Source organism: Vicia villosa, unplaced genomic scaffold (genome assembly GCF_029867415.1).
Source record: "Vicia villosa cultivar HV-30 ecotype Madison, WI unplaced genomic scaffold, Vvil1.0 ctg.000444F_1_1, whole genome shotgun sequence".
Classification (NCBI taxonomy): Eukaryota; Viridiplantae; Streptophyta; class Magnoliopsida; order Fabales; family Fabaceae; genus Vicia; species Vicia villosa.
In genome coordinates, this window is record NW_026705212.1 from 203,839 (window position 1) to 209,986 (window position 6,148).

Below are 6,148 nucleotides of genomic sequence, written 5' to 3' on the forward strand. Positions count from 1 at the left end.
ACAATTACATTAGACTCTAAATTTAAATGTCTATATGCTTTTCTATTTGGTGCATATCCTATGAAAGCACATCTGATCCCTCGAGGACCTAATTTTGTTCTTTTGGGATCCATATCTTTGTAATATGCTACACACCCCCACACTCTAAAATAATCAATATTTGGTGATCTTCCTTTCCATTTTTCATATGGAGAAATCCCAGTTGTTTTTAATGGAATCCTATTCATTATGTGACATGCGGATAATAATGCTTCACCCCACAACTTCTGAATGCATTAACATAGCATTAATCATTTCTTGATATGTTCTATTTTTTCTTTGGGCATGCCATTTTGTTGTGGTGTGCGAGACGCAGAACATTTGTGTATTATGCCATATTCTTCACAATATGCATCAAATTCCGCTGAGAAGTATTCACCACCTCTATCACTTCTAAGTACTTTTATGGAAGTACTTAATTGATTTTCGACTTCCGCTTTATATGTTTTAAAGGCATTAAAGGCATCATCTTTATGCCTTAAAAGGTATACATGTGTGAACCTAGAACAATCATCGGTAAACGTTATAAAATAACGGTTTCCCCCTCGGGTTAACGTTCCATTGAATTCACACAAATCAGAGTGCACAAGGTCAAGAACATTTGTTTTTCTTTCAACACTTTTGAAAGGTTTCTTTACCATTTTTTATTTAACACATATTTCGCATTTTCCGAAATCATGAATGTTACATGATATCAATCCAGATTTAATTAGTCTATTCATAGTACTAATACCAATATGTGCTAATCTAGAGTGCCATAATAAAATAGATTCAAGCATATAAGCAGAATTAGAAATTTCATTGATAATATTGTCGGTAATACAAAGTTTGATCATTCCTTCAGCGAAATATCCTTTTCCTACAAATATACCATTACGGGTCAATATTAACTTGCGCGATTCATATACAGACTTAATACCCGGTTTTCCCAACAAGTCCCCACTAACGAGGTTTCCATTCATGTCGGGAACATGAAGAACATTGACAAGAGTGACTTTATTTCCAGAGATGAAGTTGAGTTCGACGGATCCTGTTCCAACGACTCTTGAGCGCACTTCATTGCCCATTTTCACTTCCGGCCCATCATTGATTTCGATATAGGTTTTGAATGCCGCCTTATCATAAGATACATGTACAGTTGCACATGTGTCATACCACCATCCTTGGACCTTTCCTTTGATGGCCATAATTTCGCTTACAGTAGCGATTATGTCGTCATTAACATGAACAACATTAACCTTAACTTTGGGCTTGTTGTACCTGCAATCTCGAGCATAATGTCCGGGTTTGCCACATGCGTAACATCCAGTTTTAGTGCCTTTCTGTCCGCCAGAGTTTTTGAACCTGTTATATTCTTTCTTTAGACCAAGATGGTTCTTAGTGCCATCATATTTTTTCTTTCCTTTTGCATCAACAACATTTTCCTTTGCAAATCCATCAGACTCGGTCTTCTCACGATCCTTCGTTTCCTCCTCGATTCGAAGGTGTTTCTGAAGTTTCTCCAACGAGAGATCCTCAGAACTATGCAGCAATTTCTTTCCGTATCCTTTCCATGAAGGTGGAAATTTTGCTATGATTGCACCGACTTGGAAAGCTTCAGGGACATCAATTTTTACGGCCTTTATTTTATTCACGAGAACCTATAACTCGTGTACTCGTGCAAGAATAGGCTTCGAATCCAACATTCTAAAGTCAAAGTATTTAGATATTAAGAACTTTTTCGTATCTTATTCGGCCTTAAATTTGAATTCAAGTGCTTTCCAAATTTCCTTTGCAGATGCGGTATCAGTGTAGAGATCATAGAGACTATCAGATAATGTGTTCAGAATATGTCCACGGCATAGCAATTCATCTTCCTTACGTTTCTTTCTCTCCTTTTTGATTTCATCGGTGTCATCTGCAGTTGGTTCTGAAATTTCCTCCAAATCAGGATCCAAGACATATTGAATTTTCAGAGTGGTCAGGAGAAAAGTCATTTTGTCTTGCCAACAGGTAAAGTTTGTTCCATCAAAACGATCTAGTTTCACAAGGTCTTGGTTCACGAGTTTGATGCTTGAAACAGAAGCGTCAGTGGCCATGGTTTGAGATACTATAAGATTGTTATAAAATATATGTTTCAATCGAAAGAACCGAGGCTGAAATCGTGAATGGAATCACTTTCCTTATAGTATTTCAAGCACTCCCGAATGTCTTAGAGTTTCGATGCAGGAATACCCAGGATAATTCAGCCTTATCGAGTTTGCGCAAGACCGGCGAAAACTCGAATGTAGCGAAGAACGATCTGGAATTATTTAGAGGATTTTCGGATTTGTGATGTGACATTCTGAATCCGGAATCATGCTTTTATAGGCCAAAATAATATTGTTTCACAAGGTTGCGACCCTTGGTGAAATAATATAATTTTCGCCAACTGGAGCCGCCTCATTAACGCCGCGAATAGCCCGATCGCTTCGATGCGACGTGCCTAAGTGCTCAAGTTCCGTCTACTAGCCGCCACTAGCGCCTCTACGACCACGGACCCGGAGTCGGAGCTGGTGTCGCCGGTGGCGACACTGGCGAGTGGTTGTAGGATTGGGACAAGTGGCATAATGCTTGGGACCACCACATTTGTTAATGTGGCACTTTATCCTCTTTTGTCCTTTTGTTGAGTTAATGATATTAAATCTTTATAAAGGCTTTCAAAGTGAGTGAATCTTCAAATGTGGAACTTTATTACATGCATTTATTAGCATTTACTCACCTTTACTACTTTGTCATTTTAGAACACAAATTGTAATGTTAATTGAATTAATTACAATAATACCATCTTACTACAATAGTGAATTACAAAATAAATTACAACGACACATCCAAGGTAACAACAATGTTCAAGTGTATAACAAGGAGATGAAGGTGGTGAAAATTCGGGCAAATATGGAGGAATATAATGAAGAAACCATGGGTAGATTCTTGCATGGCCTAAATTGTGGTATATGTGACATAGTTGAACTAGAAACTTGTGTTCACTTAGATGATTTAGTACATCAAACCATAAAGGTAGAACATGTTAAATATCAATATCCTACCAATAGAATTATGATTGTATAGGAGATTAAGGAGGAAAATGAAGGGGTTGAACTACTAGCTATGGTCTAACCTTCACCCCTCATAACTTCATTCTCCCTCATAAAACTATGGGTTGGATGCAACTTCATGGAGTAGAAGAGAACTCCTCACAGAGAAAATGTTGATTCTTCGGGCATACAATGGGAAATATTAGCTAACCTATTATCAAAATATCAAAATATGAATTTTATTCCTCCACACTGTAACATCCGGAAAAATAATTATTTGCTTAATTTAGTCATTTGTGACGTTTATTCAAAATTTCGCGTCTCGGGACGATTTAGTTAGTATTAGTTCGGGATAGCGGATCGATGTTTAATCGAATATTTTAATATTTTTAGTATTAAAAATATTAATGAGTTAATATTTAGCGTTTTGAGAATTTTCCGAGTAATTAAGATTAGACCGGAAATATGAGACAATGAGTAATAAAGGGTATATTTTATTAAGCCTATTTGTGTGCTAATTATTTATTTAATTCTTATGTGATATAATAATTAATTATTTTAATTAATTTGTGTGTATTTGTGTTTAACTAGTAGTAGAATAAATGAGATGATAGTTATTGGGCTTAATTAGTTAGAAGGTGGGATTAGTTGAGTTAAGCCAAATAAGAATAAAGATAGTGAGAGTTTAGAGAATAGAAATATTATTTTCATTTGTTCTTTGGCAAGAGAAGAGAAAGAGGAGAAGAAGAGCAAAAGAGGAACAAAGTGGGAGCTAGGGTTTCAAGAAATTCAAGAGGTAAGGGGGAGAATCCTTATTATTATAGGTTAATATGATTGGGTCAATGGGTAGATTAACATGATTAGGCTTGTTGTTGGTTGAAATCCATAAAAATATTGATGTTAGAAAAATATTTTGATAATAGAAATTGTTACATTGCTGAAATTAGGGGATGAATGAGAATCACTAATTGACATATATGGATACCATACCAAATGAATACGATACTGTAGCAAGAATTATGCATCTCCAGTTCCATTATTCTGTACTGTAGCGCTCTGCATAATAGAAATAAGATATATGCTACATACTGTAGCGAAAATTGAAAAGGGATATAATTCATTACTGTAGCGATATATATATATATATATATATATATATATATATATATATATATATATATATATATATATATATATATATATATATATATATATATATATATATATTATAGAAATTGGAAATGCACCATTATAAATTGAAATATAATAGAAACATGAATAGTATATTGAATTGTGTAACAGTAGCAGTTAGAAAACAAAATGAAATACAGAACAATCTCGTTTGATCGAAATAGCCGAATTAAGTGGTATAATTAGTTGTCCAGAATTTGATGAAAATTTATGTGGTAGCTAAGTTTAATTAGTAGATTAACGTGGTGGTGTTATTTTGTTGAAATGGTGATATTTTACGAATCGATCGAAATTGTGTTTGATTTAAATATTCTTTATAAATAAATGTTGGTTTTGTGATGGAAATGATAAATTGTGAATTGTTTTTCTGTGTGTAGCCGTTTGGCATGAATCCTAGTGATTAATTGATTAGTTGTGAAAGTGTGTATTCATATATAATTGGCGAATGTGAATTAACATGAGATAGTGCGGTTACTAGCGTTAATTGGATTGTGTGAACCGTAATAGATTTTTGGCCTTTATATGTGAAAGATATCTATGTGTTGTGAATGTTGTGTACAATTGGCGGATAATTCATAGAGTTGGATTATTGTGGTATGCGGTAAGTTAAGATTGATGAGATAATCTTAATTGCATATATTATTGGTATTTGTACTTACATTCATAGTATGGTCGGCTTTATGGTGGAAGTGGTGAAACTGTGGTGTTAGCTGGAGATTTCGACCAAAGGATCATAATACTTTAAAAGTGTTATGTTATGAAGAAGAAATGGCTTTTGTGAAGTTATTTTAAGTCTTGTCCTTGAAGGAAAAGATTTGTGTTATCGAAAGATGTGATTGAAGAGATTTTATAATTTTTGCAAGTATCCTTCGACAGCGGCGTCAGCAGAGTCGAAGCGTTGAGCGGGAAAGTTTGAAATTCAAACGGAACGATTTTGCATGGAGAACGCATGGAAGCATCTCAAGCGAAGTGACGTTCGAAATATTGGATGTGGCTGTAATCTACGTAGAGACTGTTAGGGTCGAACTAGTATAAATAGAAGTCTTAATGTTTAGATTAAGGTGTGTTCAAATTAATATACAGAAAATTCACAAAGTTACTCGAAGTACCAGCGTTAAAGAAAGGAGAATTTGCTGAAATAATGTATGTATGAAGAACACCACATTTGCTCTTTATTTTACTTATTCAATATAAGTTAAATTTATGTCGAAAGTCTTTTATTTCGCTTTCTTCACATTTACAAGTTTATTTATTTGAGTCGTTTACTTATTACAATTTAAGTTAAAGTCTTTTACATTCAATTTACTTACATTTCGTCATTTATTTCTTCAATCTTTAAGTTGCACTTAGAATTATTGTCAATAGATTCTTGAGAATTGAAAATAGTCAAAAGATTTTTATATTATTCATAATCCAGAAATATCATCAATCATGAATCAAATCACAAAGATACGAACTTTCGAGACACATGTCCTTGGATCAATCTAGTCAATCCTGTAAGTTACCAAAGCATATACCTTTGGAGGACTAGCGGTTGTTTATCAAAAATCACTGGTGAACAAATTGGCACGCCCAGTGGGACAGTGTCAAAGAGTAAGTTAGTATCATTTTTACAATCTTTTGAGTCAGGGTTTATTTGGTTTTGGTGTATAATGGACGCTAGTAGCCATGATATGGTAGGAGTCCTTGCCAGAGAAATGCATGACATTTTCTCTCCCTTAATACAGAATGTTAATAGGACTAACTAAGACAATGTCCAATCATGCCAACAACTGTCTGCACAAATGGGACGTATAGCAGATTTCTTAGGAGCCCCTCAAACTTCTGTTCGACGTAGGACCAACCAGGCTATAACCTAAGAGGAA